Raw genomic sequence first — 22,149 nt, forward strand, 5'->3', positions numbered from 1 at the left:
TCACGATGGTGTGATCACTCACCTAGAGCCAGACATTCTGGAATGTGACGTCAAGTGGGCCTTAGGAAGCATCACTATGAGCAAAGTTAGTGGAGGTGATGGAATTGCATCTGAGCTATTTCAAATCCTAAAAGATGAAGCTGTTAAAGTGCTGCACTCAATATGCCAGCAAAATTGGAAAACTCAGCAGTGGCCACGGGACTGGAAAAGGTCAGTTTTCATTCCAATCCCAAAGAAAGGCAATGCCAAAGAATGTTCCAACTACCATACAGTTGTGCTCATTTCACATGCTAGCATGGTAATGCTCAGAATTCTTTAAGGTAGGCTTCAGCAGTCTATGAACCAAGAACTTCCAGATGGATTTAGAAAAGGTAGAGGAACCAGTGATCAAATTGCCAAAATCTGTTGGATCATAGAAAAAGCAACAGGATTCCAGAAAAACATCTACTTCTGCTTTATTGACTATGCTAAAGGCTTTGACTTTGTGAATCACAACAAACTGTGGGAAATTCGTAAAGAGATGGGACTACCAGACCACCTTACCTGCCTCCTGAGAAACCTGTATACAGGTCAAGAAGCAACAGTTAGAACTGGACGTGGAACAACAGACTGGTTCCAAATTGGGAAAGGAGTACATCAAGGCTGCATATTGTCACCCTGCTTATTTAACTTCTATGCATGATATATCATGCAAAATGCCAGGCTGAGTGCATCACAAGTTGGAATCAAGATTGTCAGGAGAAATATCAACAACCTTAGACACGCAGATAAAACAAAGAGGAACCAAATATCCTCTTGATAAAAGGTGAAAGAAGAGAGTGAAAAAGCCGGCTTAAAACTCAACATTCAAAAAACTAAGATCATGGCATCTGGTCCTCTCGCTTCATGGCAAATGGATGGGGAAAAATGGAAACAGTGGCAGATTTTATTTTCTTGGGCTCCAAAATCACTGCAGATGGTAACTGCAGCCATGAAATTAAAAGATTCCTGGTCCTTGGAAGAAAAGTGATATCAAACCTAGACAGCATATTAAAACGCAGAGACATCACTTTGCAGACAAATGCCCATATAGTCAAAGGTTTGGCTTTTCCAGTAGTCATGTACAGATGTGAGAGTGGACCATGACGAAGGCCGAGCACAGAAGAATTGATGATTTCAAATGTGGTGCTGGAGTAGACTCTTGAGAGTCCCTTGGACGGCAAGGAGATCAAACTAGTCAATCCTAAAGGAAATCAACCCTGAGTATTCATTGAAAGGACTGATGCTGAAGCTGAAGCTCCAATACTTTGGTCACCTGATATGAAGAGCTGACTCATTTGAAAAGACCCCGATGCTGGGAAAGACTGAGGGCAGGTGAAGAATGGGGTGATAGAGGATGAGATAGTTTGATGGCATCACCAACTCAATGGATATGAGTTTGAGCAAACTCTGGGTGATAGTGAAGGACAGGGAAGACTGGTGTGCTGCAGTCCATGAGGTTGCAAAGTGTTGGACACAGCAACTGAACAACAACAAAAATGTATATAGGTGAAGGACATCTTTTCTCCTTCCAGTTTTATTGAGATATAACTGGCATATATCTGTATAAGGTGTACAGCATAATGTTTTGACATATATATGATGAAATGATTGTCACAATAACTTTTGGAAATATCTATCATCTGATTTAGATGCAAAATTAAATAAAAAAAATTCCTTATGATGGGAACTCAGGATTTACTCTTAGCAACTTTCATATATAACATACAACAGTGTTAATTATATTTATCATTTTGCACATTACATCTGTAGTACTTATTTTCTTATAACTGGAAGTTGATACCTTTTGAATGCCTTTATCCAATTCTCCCTCTCTCCACTCTTCTACTTTGGTAACCACAGCTAATCTCTTTTTCTATGAGTTCATTTGTTTTTGAATTATAATGGACCTATGTTAGTTCCTGTTACACAACATAGTGTTTTGTTGTTTCTGTACATTTCAAAATGATCACATTTAATTTAGTTATGATATATCACCATACAGAGATATTACATAGCTATTGACTATATCCTCCAAGCTCTCACAATGGTATGTGACCACCAGGAAGACCATAGTGTAGAGAATATAGTCTGATGCCTCCAAACTGTGGTGTTAGAGAAGACTCCTGAGAGCCTCTTGGACAGCAAGCAGATCAAACCAGTCAATCTTAAGGGAACTCAACCCTGAATACTTGTTGGAAGGACTGATGCTGAAGTTGAAACTCCAGTATTTTTTTCAGCTGATGCAAACATCAGGGAAAGTCCCTGATATTGGGAAAGATTGAGGGCAGAAGAAGAGGGCATCAGAGGATGAGATGGCTGGACGGCATGACCCAGGCAATGGACATGAACTTGGGCAAGCTTCAAGAGATGGTGAGGGACAGAGAGGCCTGGTGTGCTGCAGTCTATGGGGTCACAAAAGGACACGACTGGGTGACTGAACAACAACAAATATTCCCCATGAAGGGATGACTTATTGGAAAAAACCCTGATGCTGGGAAAGACTGAAGGCAAAAGGAGTAGGGGATGGCAGAGGGTGAGATTGTTAGATAGCATCACTGTCTCAATGGATATGAATTTGAGCAAACTCTGTACGATAATGGAGGACAGAGGAACTTGGTGTGCTGCACTCCACAGAATCACAAAGAGTTGGATTCCACTTAGGAACTGATAAGTGAAAGTGAAAAGTGAAAGTTGCTCAGTCATGTCTGAATTTTTGCTACTGCATGGACTATACAGTCCACGGAATTCTCCAGGCCAGAATACTGGAGTGGATAGCCTTTCTCTTCTCCAGGGTATCTTCCCAACTCAGGGATCGAAATCAGGTCTCTTGCATTGCAGGCGGATTTTTACCAGCTGAGCCACAAGGGAAGCCCAAGATTACTGAAGTGGGTAGCCTATCCCTTCTCCAGCAGATCTTCCTTACCCAGGAATCCAACTGGGGTCTCCTGCATTGCAGGTGGATTCTTTACCAACTGAGCTATCAGGAAAGCCCAGCGACTGATAAACAACAATATTCTCCACACTGTACATTTCATACCTGTGACTCACTTATTTTGCTTCTGGAAGTCTCTACCTCTTCATCTTCCTCACCTATTTCTTTCTTCACCCCACTCCCCTTCCCTTGGCCACTACCTGTTTGTTCTCTGTATCTAAGACTCTGTTTCTGTTTTATTGTTTTCATTTGTTTTGTTTAAATTCCTTATATAAGTGAAATCATACAGTATTTGTCTTCCTCTGTCTGACTTATTTCACTTAGCATGATATCCTCTATGTCCATCCATATTGTTGCAAATGATAAAGTTTCACTCTTTTTATGGAGAGTAATAATCTCTTATATATATTAATATATACACTTCATCTTATTTAGCCATCTCCCTGTTGTTACTCCCACTTCCTTCCCTTTAAATTACTTTGACAGACTTTTTCTGACCCGAAAATTAAAAGACACTTACTCCTTGGAAGGAAAGTTATGACCAACCTAGACAGCATATTCAAAAGCAGAGATATTACTTTGCCAACAAAGGTCCATCTAGTCAAGGCTATGGTTTTTCCAGTGGTCATGTATGGATGTGAGAGTTGGACTGTGAAGAAAGCTGAGCGCCAAAGAATTGATGCTTTTGAACTGTGGTGTTGGAGAAGACTCTTGAGAGTCCCTTGGACTGCAAGGAGATCCAACCAGTCCATCCTAAAGGAGATCAGTCCTGGGTGTTCTTTGGAAGGAATGATGCTAAAGCTGAAACTCCAGTACTTTGGCCACATCATGCAAAGAGTTGACTCATTGGAAAAGACTCTGATGCTGGGAGGGATTGGGGGCAGGAGGAGAAGGGGACAACAGAGGATGAGATGGCTGGATGGCATCACTGGCTCGATGAACATGAATCTGAGTGAACTCCGGGAGTTGGTGATGGACAGGGAGGCCTGGCGTGCTGCGATTCATGGGGTCGCAAAGAGTGGGACACGACTGAGCGACTGAACTGAACTGAACTGAACTGAACTGAACTGAACTGAGGTTGTTTCTTTATGCCCCTCTTCAATGTATGAACTGAACTGAACTGAACATTTTGACACTGGAAAAGTTGTTTCACCATTCTAAGTTTCAGTTTCTCTGCTGATAGAATGGAAGAGTGAGACCAGAGGATCTCTAAGGTCCCTTCTGGTTAAAATACTCTAATTTATATCATAAAGAGAAACCAGGAGTTTGTGCCTTATAAAAACTAGGATTTCAGGATAGGGAAGGTGGCAAGGATTGAAAGTGGGCAATTCAGAACAGGTACACCAAAGTGAGGTCAACATTAGTAGGAAGGGGATATAGGTACACTTATGGATAATTCACATTGTTGTACAGCAGAAGCTAACACAACATTGTAAAACAAATATACTCCAAGTTAAAAATAAATAAAATCTCTAAAAAAGTAGAGATAATAGTGATTAATTTACCTAATGTGTGTGTGTGTGTGTGTGAGAGAGAGAGAGAGAGAGAGAGAGATTAATGAGAGAAGAGGAAAAGCTATGAAAGTGTTAAAAATCCTTTTAGATATGTAAAGTGGTAGATATATGAAGTCTTGCTTCAGTCCAGTTCAGTTCAGTCGCTCAGTCATATCCGACTGTTTGCAGCTCCATGAACCGCAGCATGCCAGGCCTCTCTGTCCAACACCAATTCCTGAGTCCATCCAAATCCATGTCCATCGACTCGATGATGCCATCCAACCATTTCATACTCTGTCATCCCCTTCTCCTCCTGCCCCCAATCTTTCCCAGCATCAGGGTCTTTTCCAATGAGTCAGCTCTTCGCATCAGGTGGCCAAAGTATTGGAGTTTCAGCTTCAACATCAGTCCTTCCAATGACGACCCAGGACTGATCTCCTTTAGGATGGACTGGTTGGATCTCCTTGCAGTCCAAGGGACTCTCAAGAGTCTTCTCCAACACCACAGTTCAAAAGCATCAGTTCATTGATGCTCACCTTTCTTTATGGTCCAACTCTCACATCCGTACATGACCACTGGAAAAACCATACCCTTGAGTAGATGGACCTTTGTTGGCAAAGTAATGTTGCTGCTTTTTAATATGCTATCTAGGTTGCTCATAACTTTCCTTCCAAGGAGTAAGCGTCTTTTAATTTCATGGCTGCAATCACCATCTGCAGTGAATTGGGAGCCCCCAAAAATAAAGTCAGCCACTGTTTCCACTGTTACCCCATGTATCTGCCATGAAGTGATGGGACTAGATGCCATGATCTTAGTTTTCTGAATGTTGAGCTTTAAGCCAACATTTTCACTCTCCTCTTTCACTTTCATCAAGAGGCTTTTTAGCTCCTCTTCTCTTTTTGCCATAAGGGTGGTGTCATCTGCATATCTGAGGTTATTGATATTTCTCCTGTCAATCTTGATTCCAGCTTGTGCGTCTTCCAGCCCAGCGTTTCTCATGATGTACTCTGCATAGAAGTTAAATAAGCAGGGTGACAATATACAGCCTTGACATTCTCCTTTTCCTATTTGGAACCAGTCTGTTGTTTCATGTCCAGTTCTAACTGTTGCTTCCTGAACCTCATATAGGTTTCTCAAGAGGCAGGTCAAGTGGTCTGGTATTCCCATCTCTTTACGAATTTCCCACAGTTTGTTGTGATCCACACAGTCAAAGGCTTTGGCATGGTCAATAAAGCAGAAATAGACGTTTTTCTGGAACTCTCTTGCTTTTCCCATGATCCAGCAGATGTTTGCAATCTGATCCCTGGTTCCTCTGCCTTTTCTAAAACCAGCTTGAACATCTGGAATTTCACGGTTCACATATTGCTGAAGCCTGGCTTGGAGAATTTTGAACATTACTTTACTAACATGTGAGATGAGTGCAATTGTGCAGTAGTTTGAGCATTCTTTGGCATTGCCTTTCTTTGGGACTGGAATGAAAACTGACCTTTTCCAGTCCTGTGGCCACTGCTGAGTTTTCCAAACTTGCGGGCATATTGAGTGCAGCACTTTCACAGCATCATCTTTCAGGATTTGAAACAGTTCAACTGGAATTCCATCACTTCCACTAGCTTTTTCATAGTGATGCTTTCTAAGGCCCACTTGACTTCACATTCCAGTATGTCTGGCTCTCGATGAGTGATCGAGATTATCTGGGTTGGGAAGATAATTTTTGTATAGTTCTTCTTTGTATTCTTGCCACCTCTTCTTAATATCTTCTTCTGTTAGGTCCATACCATTTCTGTCCTTTATTGAGCCCATCTTTGCATGAAATGTTCCCTTGGTATCTCTAATTTTCTTGAAGGGATCTCTAGTCTTTCCCATTCTTTGTTTTCCTCTATTTCTTTGCATTGATCACTGAGGAAGGGTTTCTTATCTCTCCTTGCTATTCTTTGGAACTCTGCATTCAAATGGGTATATATTTCCTTTTCTCCTTTGCTTTTCACTTCCCATCTTTTCACAGTTATTTGTAAGATCTCCTCAGACAGCCATTTTTCTTTTTTGCATTTCTTTTTCTTGGGGATGGTCTTGATTCCTGTCTCCTGTACAGTGTCATGAACCTTCATCCATAGCGCCTCAGGCACTCTGTCTGTCAGATCTAGTCCCTTAAATCTGTTTTTCATTTCCCCTGTATAGTCATAAGGGATTTGATTTAGGTCATATCTGAATGGTCTAGTGGTTTTCTTCAGTTTTATTTCAGTGTGAATTTGGCAATAAGGAGTTCATGATCTGAGCCACAGTCAGCTCCTGGTCTTGTTTTTGTTGACTGTAGAGAGCTTCTCCATCTTTGGCTGCAAAGAATATAATCAATCTGATTTCGGTGTTGACCATCTGGTGATGTCCATGTGTAGAGTCTTCTCTTGTGTTGTTGGAAGATGGTATTTGCTATGACCAGTTTGTTCTCTTGGCAGAACTCTATTAGCCTTTGCCCTACTTCATTCTGTACTCCAAGGCCAAATTTACCTGTTACTCCAGGTGTTTCTTGACTTCCTACTTTTGCATTCCAGTCCCCTATAATGAAAAGGACATTTTTTTTGGGTGTTAGTTCTAGAAGGTCTTGTAGGTCTTCATAGAACTGTTCAACTTCAGCTTCTTCGGCATTACTAGTTGGGGCATAGACTTGAATTACCGTGTTATTGAATGGTTTGCCTTGGAGATGAACAGAGATCATTCTGTTGTTTTTGAGATTACATCCAAGTACTGAATTTTGGACTCTTTTGTTTACTATGATGGCTATTCCATTTCTTCTAAGGGATTCCTGCCCACAGTAGTAGATATAATGGTCATCTGAGTTAAATTCCCCCATTCCAGTCCATCTTAGTCTTGGTCAGACCAATTTAATATAGAGAAAGGACTGACAGCAAATGGGATTACAAAGCATTTTCAAAGTGTATTATGTATACACTATTTACAAAGTATATAAGTAAATTGTAGAAAAGCTTTCATGGACTCAAGGACCTCTAGCACACTCTATAGCTGGGAGTCCTTCTCATTTCCAGGAAATCTGTATATTTTGATTGGCCCATGCTGATCCAACTGCTTATCAATCTTCCTTACTTAATGGTTACTATGTTTCCAATCCTGTCCTAGGAAATCCTACAGGGAGATAAGAGGAACATAAAAGTTGTTTTCATCCTCTTTATGACATCATATTTTAACTGTGGGTACAATATTATGGTATTTCTATTTTCCATACCAAAAATTAGGATTTGTGGTCTGATAAGTACACATGTTCCTATGGAGACATTTTTCTCCATAGGAGAACAACTTTAAAAAACTGTACTATAATAAAAAAAAAAAATCAGGATGTTTGGGGGACAAGTGAGATAGAGCTTGGGGGTTAAGAGATACAAACTACTATGTATAAAATAAATAAGCAACAAGCATATATTGTATAGCACAGGGAAATCTAGCCATTATTTTGTAATAATTTTCAATGGAGTACAATTTATTAAAATATTGGATCACTATGTTGTGCACCTGAAACTAATATAAATTAATTATACTTCAATTAAAAAATCTGTGTACCACCATCCAATATACATTTGTCAATATTTACTTCATTTTTTTTTTACATTTGACTTTTAAATTTACCTGAGTTTCGCTGTGTTAAGTAATGTATAGGAATCATATGTATTATAATTCTCCCAAAAGTTTAACTAATTTTCTCATATCATTATTATATCTTTCTCCTGTTACTATTGATTTAAAATTCTACCCACATTCCATGATAAACACATGTGTATTTCCTCCCCCAGAAAAAAGATGTTTTTTAAAAAAATAATAGGGAATATAGATACATGCATAAATAGCATATATTATACACAATTGCTAATTAAGTGTCAAAGGAGAGGGACAGAGTGCTACAAGGAAGACTTCTTTTATATGGAGTGGTCAATAAAATCTTCACCAAAGAGTTAAAATATATAGGTTTGGGGAAAAGAGGGGGAAGTCATTCTAAACATAAACATAGTGTTTATCAGAATATTGCTCCATGTTGGAGGGAATCCAGTATTGGGAAAGTGTTAATGTCACAACTTAAAAGGTTTATGGTGTGGCTTAAGTAATGAATCCAAGTCTACATAGCTCAATATTCTAATCTGACTTTGTGTTACATGGAGCAACAAATTAACTTTCTTTGAGCCTCATTTATCCATATTAGGAGAAATACCTCAGGGGTGGTTACTAGACGGCATGAAAGCAAACCACCAGATAATGAAGGTGATATAAAAATGCCAGAAATATATAAACTTGTACAGAAACATACCAACTTATAGATATCTACATCTCCTATAGATGAAACTAAATGCTAGATCCTGTCAGACTGTAGTCTGCTAAGGTCAGGTAAGCTTTGTCCTTCATTTGGCTTCTGGCTGAGTCCCCAAGGAGTTATCTTTGTGTTTATAGAGATCTGTTTTCTTCTGTGGAATTGACAGCTGTTTAGGGGGTCACTTAAGATGCCAGGTTAAATCAAGAGAGAGCCAGGAGATTCTTCAAACTCATAGAATACAGTAGTGAATTTATTCAAATGAATAATTTTAACAAACGAAAGTTTCACATAAAGAACTTGGAAAGATGTATACGGTGGTCTTACAATGTATACAATAATATTGGGATAAGATTTTAGAATTGTAACAAACATTATGAAAACTTGAAGTCTCTCTGTCTCTCTTTTTGGGGCATGCTGCATGGCTTGTGGAATCTTAGTTCTCCTACCATGGGTCACACCCATGTCCCCTGCAGTGGAAGCATGGTGGCCTAACCACTGGACCACCAGGGAAACACCAAAGTCTCTTATTTGACAGTAGAAAAACTGAAGCCCAGGTTGTCTTTCTCACAGTTAGCAAATGGAAAAGGCAAGACTAGAATCCTGGCCTTAAAAAATATACTTGGACCAGTGTTCTCTCTATCATACTGTACAGTCACCCACAAACCATGTAATAATGTCTAACATTTATTAAGTTTTTGCTTTATGTCAGACTATGGGTTAAGCACTTACATGTACTGTCTCACTGAATTCTTACAAGAATACTGAGAATCTGGTACTATTAATATGGTAATATTAATGAGGAAACTGAGGTTTTGAGAGGTTTAATGAATTAAACTCTAGATTAAAGAGCTACTAAGTAACTAGAAATGTAAGCTACTATGTCACTGTGACATAGGGGACTGGAATGCAAAACTAGGAAGTCAAGAGATACCTGAGTAACAGGCAAGTTTGGCCTTGGAGTACAAAATGAAACAGGACAAAGGCTGACAGAGTTTTGCCAAGAGAACATACTGGTCATAGCAAATACCCTCTTCCAACAAAACAAGAGATGCTCAAGGACATCACCAGATGGTCAATACTGAAATCAGATTGATTATATTCTTTGTAGCCAAAGGTGGAGAAGCTCGATACATTCAGCAAAAACAAGACTGGAACAGACTGTGGCTCAGTTCATGAACTCCTTACTGCAAAATTCAGACTTAAATTGAAGCAAGTAGGGAAAACCACTAGACCATTCAGGTATGACCTAAATCAAATCCCTTATGATTATCCACTGAAATTGACAAATAGATTCAAGGGATTAGATCTGATAGAGTTCCATAAATCTATGGACAGAGTGAGGCAGTCCTAAGATGGCAGAGGAATAGGATGGGGAAACCACTTTCTCCCCCACAAATTCACTGAAAGATCATTTGAATGTTTGAATGCTGAGCAAGTACCACAAAACAACTTCTGAACGCTGGTAGAGAATACCAGGCACACAGAAAGGCAGCCTTCAAAAGGAGGTAGGACAAAATATAAAAGATAAAAAGAGAGACAAAAGAGTTAGGGACGGAGACCCGTCCTGGGGAGGGAGTCATAAAAGAGGAGGTTTCCAAACACTAGGAAACCCTCTCACTGGCGAGTCTGTGGGGAGTTTTGGAATCTCTGAGGGCAACATAACCAGGAGCAAAAAATAAATAAATAAAACCCACAGATTTCACACCTAACTGCAACTCCCAGTGGAGAAGTAGCCCAGACGCCTATGTCCACCACCAGCAAGCAGGGGCTGAACTGGGAGGCAGGGGCTGAACAGGGAGGCACGTGCTGCATCGCTTAGTGTAAGGACCAGGCCTGAATGTCGTGAGGGCAATCTGAAGGAGCTAACGTGAGATAGCAATGCAAAACATGGGATAGCCAGAGAGAGGAGAAGAAAAAAAGAGAAAGAGGAAAGAGAGAGAGAGAGAACTTTCCCATGAAAAGCACTAAGCTAAGTCACTGCCAGGCCCGCTCACAGAATAAAGGACTGAGCAAATACCAGAGGAAAGCTAGCCTGCAGCGGACCAGCTGATACCCTGCCAGAGGCAGGGATGCAGGCGGGTGACAGAGCCAGAAGGCAAGGGGCAAACTTGGCCCCAGAGATGCCATCCTCTACCAAACTGCGAGCAGGCTCCCAGTTGCTAACCAAGTCTTCCTGGGATCCTGGATGGTTGACATCTGCCAGGGGGGTCGCAGCCAGAGATCAGCTCCCCAGAGGAGACACATGGCACACCTGAGATGGTGCTCCCACTGCACACCCAGGACACTGAGTGGCTGGGACACGGTAGGTGATAAGATGCACCGCCCCACCTGGGGAGTGTGTATTCACCAAGTACCTGGCCCCCTGAGCTGCTCAGACCTGGGAGAGGCACAAAACGCAGGCCCAACAGAGTTTGTGCCTTTGTGGGGGTACCCAAGAACCTAAACCTGAGCGGCTTAGACCTGGGAAGTGCACGCAATGCAGGGCCCGCCTTAGACAGTTCCCCTGCAGAGCAACCTGGAACCTGAGCAGCATAGACAGGGAAAGTACACACAACCATGAGCAGGGGCAAACCCAGTGTGGCCCAGACACTGCAAGCACTCCCCACATATACCAGTGATATTTGTTTGCAGTGTTCTTCCCTCCCTGCAGCACAATTGAACAAGTCAGCCTAAATAAATGACCACCTTCGCCCCCTTGTGTCAGGGGAGAAGTTAGATACTGAAGAGACTTGCAAACAGAGGAAGCCAAAATAAACAAAGAAGAGGGAACCGCTTTGGAAGTGATAGGTGTAACAGATTAAAATCCTGTAGTTAGCATTGGCTACATTGGAAGGGACCTATAGACCTTGAGAAGAAGTATAAGCTGGAACAAGGAACTATCTGAAATTGAATTGACCCCACACTGCCCTCAACAGCTCCAGAGAAATTCCTATATTTTACTATTATCATTTTTAAATTAAAAATTAAAAAAATTTAAGTCCCTTATTACTCCTTTAATTTTCATTTTTAAAACCTACTATTACCTTGCAAAAAAGACCCTATTTTTAAAGCAAATTTCATATTTTTAAAAATAACTTTTGTGATTTTGTTTTGTTAATATTGTATATTTTGAGAGTCTAAACTCTACTCTAGCTTTTTAACCTTTGCTTTTTGGTATTTGTAAACAATTCTGTACCTTTAAGAATCCAATCTTCACAATGTATGGCAAAACCAATACAGTATTGTAAAGCAAAATAAAGTAAAAAAAAAAAAAAAAAAGGAATCCAATCTTCAGTACCCATTTTTACTTAGGAGTGTGATTACTGGCTTGATTGCTCTCTCCCCTTTTGACTTTCCTTTTCCTCCCCCAGGTCACTTCTATCTCCTTCCTCCTTTCCCTTTTCTACTTAACTCTGTGAATCTCTTTGGGTGTTCTGGGCTGTGGAGAACACTTAGGGAACTGATCTCAGGCTAGATTGGTCTCTCTCCTTTTGGCTCCCCTTACTCTCCTCCTGGTCACCTCTATCTCGTTCCACCCTCTTCTCTTCTCTATGGAACTCCATGAACCTCTCTGAGTGTTCCAGACTGTGGAGAGCACATAGGGAATTGATTACTGGCTAGATTGCACTCTCCCCTTTTGATTCCCCCTCTTCTCCTCTTGGTCACCTCTATCTCCCTCCTCACTCTTCTCTTCTCCATGTAACTCTGTGAACCTCTCTGGGTGTCCCCCACTGTGGAGAATCTTTTCACCATTAACCTAGATGTTTTATCATCGGTGTTGTATGGATGGAGAAGTCTTGAGGCTACTGTAAGAATAAGACTGAAAGCCACAGAAGGAGGCTTAAATCCCAAACTTGAGAACACCAGAAAACTCCTCAGTCCAGGGAACATTAATCAACAAGAGCTCATCGAAAAGCGTCCATACCTACACTGAAACCAAGCTCTACCCAAGAGCCAATAAGTTTCAGAGAAAGTTATACCAAGCTAATTCTCCAACAACACAGGAACATAACACTGAGCACAAAAATACAGGTGGCCAAAAGTCACCCCAAACCCATAGACACCTCAAAACTCACTACTGGACCCTTCATTGCACTCCAGAGAGAAGAGTTCCAACTCCACCCACCAAAACATGGACGCAAGCTTCCCTAATCAGGAAACCTCGACAAGCCACTTGTCCAATCCCACTCACAGGGAGGAACCTACTCTACAATAAAGAGGAACCACAAACTTCCAGCATACAGAAAGGCCACGCCAAACACAGCAACCTAAACAAGATGAAAAGGCAGAGAAATATTCAGCAGGTAAAAGAACATGATAAAAGCCCATCAAACCATACAAAACAGGAAGAGATATGGAGTTTACCTGAAAAAGAATTCAGAATAATGGTAGTAAAAATGATCCAAAATCTTGAAAACAAAACGGAGTTACAGATAAATAGTCTGGAGACAAGGATTGAGAAGATGCAAGAAAAGTTTAACAAGGACATAGAAGAAATAAAAAAGAGCCAATCAATAATGAATAATGCAAAAACTGAGGTCAAAAGCACTCTAGAGGGAACCAACAGTAGAATAATGGAGGCAGAAGATAGGATAAGTGAGGTGGAATAAGATAGAATGGTGGAAATAAATGAAGCAGAGAGAGAGAGAGAGAAAAAAAATGAAAAGAAATGAGGACAACCTCAGAGACCTCTGGGACAATGTTAAATGCCCCAACATTTGAATCATAGGAGTCCCAGAAGAAGAAGATAAAAAGAAAGGCCATGAGAAAATACTTGAGGAGATAATAGCAGAGAACTTCCCTAAAATGGAGAAGGAAATAGCCACCCAAGTCCAAGAAACCTAGAGAGTCCCAAACAGGATAAACCTAAGGTGAAACATGCCAAGACACATATTAATCAAATAAACAAAGATCAAACACAAAGAACAAATATTAAAAGAAGTAAGGGAAAAACAACAAATAACTTACAAGGGGATTCCCATAAGGATAACAGCTGATCTTTCAATAGAAACTCTTCAAGCAAGAAGGGAATGGCAGGACATACTTAAAGTGATGAACGAGAAAAACCTACAGCCCAGATTACTGTACCCAGCAAGGATCTCATTCAAATATGAAGGAGAAATCAAAAGCTTTACAGACAAGCAAAAGTTGAGAGAATTCAGCACCACCAAACCAACTCTTCAACAAATGCTAAACGATCTTCTCTAGACAGGAAACAGAAAATGTTTATAAACTCAAACCCAAAACAACAAAGTAAGTGGCAATAGGACCATACTTATCAATAATTACCTTAAATGTAAATGGGTTGAATGTTCCAACCGAAAGACAAAGACTGGCTGAATGGATAAAAAAAAAACAAGAGACCCAACTCAAAGCTAGGGACACATTCAGACTGAAAGTGAAAGGCTGGAAAAAAATATATCACACAAAGAAAGAAAGAAAAGAAAGAAAGTGAAGTCATTCAGTCGTGTCCAACTCTTTGCGACCCCATGGAGTATAGCCCACCAGGCTCCTCCATTCATTGAATTTTCTAGGTAAGAGTACTGAAGTGGGTTGCCATTTCCTTCTCTAGGGGATTTTCCCATTGCAGCGATCGAACCCAGGTCTCCCGCATTGTGGGCAGATGCTTTACCGTCTGAGCCACCAGGGAATCCCATTATCATGCAAATGGAGACCAAAAGAAAGAAGAAGTAGCAATACTCATATCAGAAAAAATAGACTTTGAAATAAAGGCCATGAAAGAAGACAAAGAAGGACACTATATAATGATCAAAGGATCAATCCAAGAAAAAGATATAACAATTATAAATACATATGCACCCAACATAGGAGTGCAGCAATATGTAAGGCAAATGATAACAAATGTGAAAGGGGAAATTAACAGTAACACAATAATAGTGGGAGACTTTAATACCCCACTCACACCTATGCATAGATCAACTAAACAGAAAATTAACAAGGAAACACAAACTTTAAATGATAAAATAGACCAGTAAGACCTAATTGCTATCTATAGGACATTTCACACTAAAACAATGAATTTCACCTTTTTCTCAAGTGCACATGAAACCTTCTCCAGGATAGATTACATCCTGGGCCATAAATCTAGTCTTGGTAAATTAAAAAAAAAAAATTTAAATTATTCCAAACATCTTTTCTGAACACAATGCGGTAAGATTAGATGTCAACTACAGGAAAAAAAACTGTTGAAAATACAAACATATGGAGGCTAAACAACACACTTCTGAATAACCAACAAAGCACAGAAGAAATAAAAAAAGAAATCAAAATATGCATAGAAATGAATGAAAATGAAAACACAACAACCCAAAACCTATGGGAGTCAGTAAAAGCAGTGCTAAGGGGAAGGTTCATAGCAATAGAAGCCTACCTCAAGAAACAGGAGAGAAATCAAATAAATAACCTAACTCTACACCTAAAACAACTAGAAAAAAAAAAAAGATATGCAGCACTCCAGGGTTAGTAGAAGGAAAGAAATCATAAAAATTAGGGCAGAAATAAATGCAAAAGAAACAAAGGAGACCATAGCCAAAATCAACAAAGCTAAAAGCTGGTTCTTTGAGAAGATAAATAAAATAGACAAATTATTAACCAGACTCATCAAGAAAAAAAGGGAGAAGAATCAAATCAACAAAATTAGAAATGAAAATGGAGAAATCACAACAGATAACACAGAAATACAAAGGATCATAAGAGACTACTATCAGCAATTATATGCCAATAAAATGGACAACTTGGAAGGAATGGACAAATTCTTAGAAAAGTATAACTTTCCCAAACTGAATGGCTGCTATGAAAAATCTACAAATAATAAACACTGTAGAGGGTGTGGAGAAAAGGGAACCCTCTTACACCGTTGGTGGGAATGCAAACTAGTACAGCTACTATGGAGAACAGTGTGGAGATTCCTTAAAAAACTGGAGCTAGAGCTGCCATACACCCAGCAATCCCACTGCTGGGCATACACACCGAGGAAATCAGAATTGAAAGAGACACATGCACCCCAGTGTTCATTGCAGCACTGTTTATAATAGCCAGGACATGGAAGCAACCTAGATGTCCACTGGCAGATGAATGGATAAGAAAGCTGTGGTACATATACACAATGGAATATTACTCAGCTATTAAAAAGAATGCATTTGAATCGGTTCTAATGAGGTGGATGAAACTGGAGCCTAATATACAGAGTGAAGTAATCAGAAAGAAAACATCAATATAGTATATTAACACATATATATGGAATTTAGAAAGATGATAACGATGACCCTATATGTGAGACAGCAAAAGAGACACAGATATAAAGAACAGACTTTTGAACTCTGTGGGAGAAGGTGAGGGTGGGATGATTTGAGAGAATAGCATTGAATCATGTATATTACCATATGTGAAATAGATGACCAGTGCAAGTTTGATGCATGAAACAGGGCACTCAAAATCAGTGCACTGGGACAACCCAGAGGTATGGGAAGGGGAGAGAGGTGGGAGGGCGGTTTGGGACGGGTGACCCATGGCTGATTAATGTCAATGTATGGCAAATCCCACCACAATATTGTAAAGTAATTAGCCTCCAATTAAAATAAATAAATTAATTTAAAAAAAGAAAAGGCAGAGGAACCAGAGATCAAATTGCCAACATTCGTTGGATCATAGAAAAAGCAAGAGAATTCCAGAGAAACATCTACTTCTGCTTCATTGACTATGCTATAGCCTTTGATAGTGTGGATAACAACAAAGTGTGGAAAATTTGTAAAGAGATGGGGATATCAGACCACCTTACCTACCCCCTGAGAAACCTGTATTCAGGTCAAGAAGCAACAGTTAGAACCAGACATGGAACAAAATACTGGTTCCAAATTGGGAAAGGAGTACATCAAGGCTGTATATTGTCACCCTGATTACTTACCTTATATGCAGAATGCATTATGCAAAATGCTGGGCTGGATGAAGCACAAGCTGAAATCAAGATTGCTAGGAGAAATATCAATAACTTCAGATATGCAGATGACACCATCCTTATGACAGAAAACAAAGAGTAACTGAAGAGCCTCGTGATAAAAGCTAAAAGAGGTGAGTGAAAAAGCTGGCTTAAAACTCAACATTCAAAAAATGAAGATCATGGCATTCAGTCCCATCACTTAATAGATGGGAAAACAATGGAAGCAGTGACAGAATTTTCTTGGGCTCCAAAATCACTGCAGATGGTGACTGCAGCCATGACATTAAAGGATGCTTGTTCCTTGGAAGAAAAATTATGACCAACCTAGATGGCGTATTAAAAAGCAGAGACATTACCTAGCCAAGAAAGGTACATATCATCAAAACTGTTTTTTCCAGTAGTCATGTATGGATGTGAGAGGTGGACCATAAAAAGGCTGAGTGCCAAAGAACTGATCCTTTGAACTGTGGTGTTGGAGAAGACTCTTGCAAGGAGATCAATCCGGTCAATCCTAAAGGATATCGGTCCTGAATATTCATTGGAAGGACTGAACCTGAAGCTGAAGCTCCAATACTATGGCCACCTGATGTGAAGAGCTGACTCTTTAGAAAAGACCCTGATACTGAGAAAGATTGAAGGCAGGAGGAGAAGGGACTGACAGAGGATGAGATGGTTGGATGGCATCACCAACTCAATGGGAATGAGTTTGAGCAAGCCCTGCATGTTGGTGATCGACAGGGAAGCTTGGCATGCTGTAGTCCATGGGGTTGCAAAGAGCTGGACACAATTGAGCGACTGAACTGAACTGACTTGACTTAGGTCTATTTAGCACCAAAGCTCATTATTTTCATAATTACACCACAGTGTCTACAAATAGTAAACTGTACTTGAAACTGCTCAGAATCATTAGAAGTGCAAACTGAATTATTAGATAAGTTTCACTTGTCTTAAGTTACTAATAATGATAAGGCTGCTTAATGCTGGTCAGGCTTCCAAGAATCAGGAATATTTATGTATTGCTGATAGCTATATAATTAGTATAAATCTTCATAGAGAGCAATTTGGCATTATGTATATGGAGTTATACAGGAATCTAGAAAGATAGTGCCGATGGTCCTATGTGCAGGCAGCAAAAGAGACACAGACATAAAGAACAGACTTTTAGACACAGTGGGAGTAGAGGGTGGGATGATTTAAGAGAATAGCACTGAAACATATACATAACAATATGTAAAACAGATAGCCAGTGGGAGTTTGATGTATGATGCAGGGAACCCAAAACTGGTGCTCTGTGACAACCTGGAGGGATGAGATGGGGAGGGAAGTGGGAGAGGGGTTCATGAGAGATGAGACACATGTATGCCCATGGTGAATTCATGTCGATCTATGGCAGAAACCATCACAATATTTTAAAGTAATTATTCCCCAGTTAAAAAAAAAATAAAGAGTTATACGAATGTAAGCCTGCCCTTTAACCTAGCAATCTCACTTCTGGGATGTATCCTAAGGATATACTTTTATGTTAAAAGATATTTTTATAATACTACTGATATTTCTATTAGTGGAAAATTGGGAATTGTTCAAAAGCCTCCAATGAGGAAATGTTTAAATTCTATAATCATAGAATGTCATCACTAGAATCTTTGAGACAATTTTATTCAAATACCATTTTTATGCTCCCCCACCTTATTTTCAGATGAAGCAGCTGAACTCAAATAAACTCTGATATCAACTGGGGTGACTATTCTGTAGGCATTAAACATGACAAAGACTAAGAAGTCTATAAAAAGATACAAATAAAATATTGTAGTCACACCCTCCTATGAAAATGTAATTAAAAGGGGAAGAAAAAAGATAACCAGTGAAAAGTTAAATTTTTAGGTTCACTCCTTGACAGCTATCTGGTATCTCTAAATTATTGAAGTTTGCAATATCTGCCTGATTCACAGACCATTTTTCTATATATGGAGGGAGAGAAAGGACATAGTCCTGTTCTTCACAATGCAAAGGTAATCCAAAGAAAATAGGATTTTAAAGGCAAGAATAATGTAGTAGTATTCATTTCCTCCTCCAGGGGATCTTCCTAACCCAGGGATTGAACTCGCATTTCCTGTGAATTTTGCATTGCAGGCAGAAGATTCTTTACCATTTCAGCCATCCAGGAAGCCCACGAAAGACATATAAGTGCTATAAGGAAAATTTAGAGAAGAGCTAACACCTATCCTACTCAAACTCTTCCAGAAAATTGCAGAGGAAGGCAAACTCCCAAACTCATTCTATGAGGCCACCATCACCCTAATACCAAAACCAGACAAAGTTGCCACAAAAAAAGAAACCTACAGGCCAATATCACTGATGAACATAGATGCAAAAATCCTCAACAAAATTCTAGCAAACAGAATCCAACAACATATTAAAAAGATCATACATCATGACCAAGTAGGCTTTATCCTAGAGATGCAAGGATTCTTCAATATTCACAAATCAATCAACATGATACACCACATTAACACACTGAAAGATTAAAAACCATATGACTATCTCAATAGATGCAGAGAAAACCTTTGACAATATTCAGTATCAATTTATGATAAAAACTCTCCAGAAAGAAGGCATATAAGGAACATAACTCAACATAATAAAAGCCATATACGACAAACCCACAGCATACATTATCCTCAATGGTGAAAAACTGAAAGCATTTCCTCTAAAATCAGGAACAAGACAAGGGTGCCCACTCTCACAACTACTGTTCAACATAGTTTTGGAAGTCCTAGGCACAGCAATCAGAGAAGAAAAAGAAATAAAAGGAATCCAGGTTGGAAAAGAAGAAGTAAATGTCTCACTGTTTGTAGATGACATGATCCTCTACATAGAAAGTCCTAAAGACACCACCAGAAAATTATTAGAGCTAATCAATGAATATAGTAAAATTGCAGGATATAAAATTAATCCACAGAAATCCCTTGCATTCCTATATGCTAACAATGAGAAAACAGAAAGAGAAGTTAAGGAAACAATCACATTCACCATTGCAATGGAAAGAATAAAATACTTAAGAATATATCTACCTAAAGAAAAAAAGACCTATACATAGAAAACTATAAAACACTGATGAAAGAAATCAAAGATGACACAAATAGATGGAGGAATATACTGTTTGTGGATCAGAAGAATCAATATAGTGAAAATGAGTATACTACCCAAAGCAATCTATAGATTCAATGCAATCCCTATCAAGTTACCAATGTTATTTTTCACAGAACTAGAACAAACAATCTCACAATTTGTATGGAAACACAAAAAACCTAGAATAGCCAAGGTAATCTTGAGAAGGAAGAATGGAATTGGAGGAATCAATCTGCCTGACTTCAGACTATACTACAAAGCCACAGTTATCAAGACAGCATGGTAGTGGCACAAAGTCAGAACTACAGATCAATGGAACAAAATAGAAAGCCCAGAGATAAATCCACGCACCTATGGACACCTTATCTTTGACAAAAGAGGCAAAAATATACAATGGAGAAAAGACAATCTCTTTAACAAGTGGTTCTGGGAAAACTGGTCAACTACCTGTATCTTTTTAACAAGTGGTTCTGGAAAAACTGGTCAACTACCTGTAAAAGAATGAAACTAGAACACTTTCGAACACCATACACAAAAATAAGTTCAAAATGGATTCAGTTCAGTTCAGTTCAGTCACTCAGTCATATCCGACTCTTTGTGACCCCAAGGACTGCAGCACACCAGGCCTCCCTGTCCATCACCAACTCCTGGAGTTTACTCAAATTCATGCCCATTGAGTCCGTGATGCCATCCAACCATCTCATTCTCTGTCTTCCCCTTCTCCTCCCACCTTCAATCTTTCCTAGCCATCAGGGTTATTTCAAATGAGTCAGCTCTTCACATCAGGTGACCAAAGTATTGGAGCTTCAGCTTCAACATCAGTCTTTCCAGTGAACACTCAGGACTGACCTCCTTTAGGATGGACTGGTTGGATCTACTTGCAGTCCAAGGGACTCTCAAGAGTCTTTTCCAACACCACAGTTCAAAAGCATCAGTTCTTCGGTGCTCAGCTTTCTTTATAGTCCAACTCTAACATCCATACATGACTACTGAAAAAGCCCTAACCTTGACTAGACGGACCTTTGTTGGCAAAGTCATGTCTCTGCTTTTTAATGCTGTCCAGGTTGGTGACAACTTTCCTTCCAAGGAGTGTCTTTAACTTCATGGCTGCAATCACCATCTGCAGTGATTTTGGAGCCCCCCAAAATAAAGGCTGCCATTGTTCCCTATTCCACTGTTTCCCCATCTATTTGCCATGAAATGATGGACTGGATGCCATGATCTTAGTTTTCTGAATGTTGAACTTAAAGCCAACTTTTTCACTCTCCTCTTTCACTTTCATCAAGAGGCTCTTTAGTTGTTCTTCACTTTCTGCCATAAGGGTGATGTCATCTGCATATCTGAGGTTATTGATATTTCTCCTGACAATCTTGATTCCAGCTTGTGCTTCTTCCAGCCCAGCATTTCTCATGATGTACTCTGCATATAAGTTAAATCAGTAGGATGACAACATACAGCCTTAAAGTACTCCTTTTCCTATTTGGAACCAGTCTGTTGTTCCATGTCCAGTTCTAACTTGTGTGAGATGAGTGCAGTTGTGCACTAGTTTGTGCATTCTTTGGCATTGCCTTTCTTTGGGACTGGAATGAAAACTGACTTTTTCCAGTCCCGTGGCCCTATGAGTGCAGCACTTTCACAGAATCATCATTTAGGATTTTAAATAGCTCAACTGGAATTCCATCACCTCTACTAGCTATTTTTGTAGAGATGCTTCCTAAGGCCCATTTGACTTCCCATTCCAGGATGTCTGGCTCTAGCTGAGTGATCACACTATCATGATTATCTGGGTTGTGAAGATCTTTTTCTTTTTGTACAGTTCTTTTGTCTATTCTTGCCATCTCTTCTTAATATCTTCTGCTTCTGTTGGGTTCATACCAGTTCTGTCCTTTATTGTGCCCATCTTTCCATGAAATGTTCCCTTGGTATCACTAATTTTCCTGAAGAGATCTCTAGTCTTTCCCATTCTATTGGATTAATGATCTAAATATAAGTCCAGAAACTATAAAACTCTTAGCAGAAAATGTAGGCAGAACACTCTCTGACATAAATTACAGCAAGATCCTCCATAATCCACCTGCCAGAGTAATGGAAATAAAAACTAAAATAAACAAATGGGACCTAATTAAACTTAAAAGCTTTTGCACAATGAAGGAAAATGTAAGCAAGCTGAAAAGGCAGCCTTCAGAATGGGAGAAAATATAGCAAATGAAACAACTGACAAAGAATTAACCTCCAAAATATACATGTAGCTCAATACCAGAAAAAAGAAAGACCTAAGCAAAAAGTGGGAAAAGAACTACACAAACATTTCTCCAAAGAAGATATACAG

Source organism: Oryx dammah, unplaced genomic scaffold (genome assembly GCF_014754425.2).
Source record: "Oryx dammah isolate SB20612 unplaced genomic scaffold, SCBI_Odam_1.1 HiC_scaffold_23, whole genome shotgun sequence".
In the NCBI taxonomy this organism is placed as follows: domain Eukaryota; kingdom Metazoa; phylum Chordata; class Mammalia; order Artiodactyla; family Bovidae; genus Oryx; species Oryx dammah.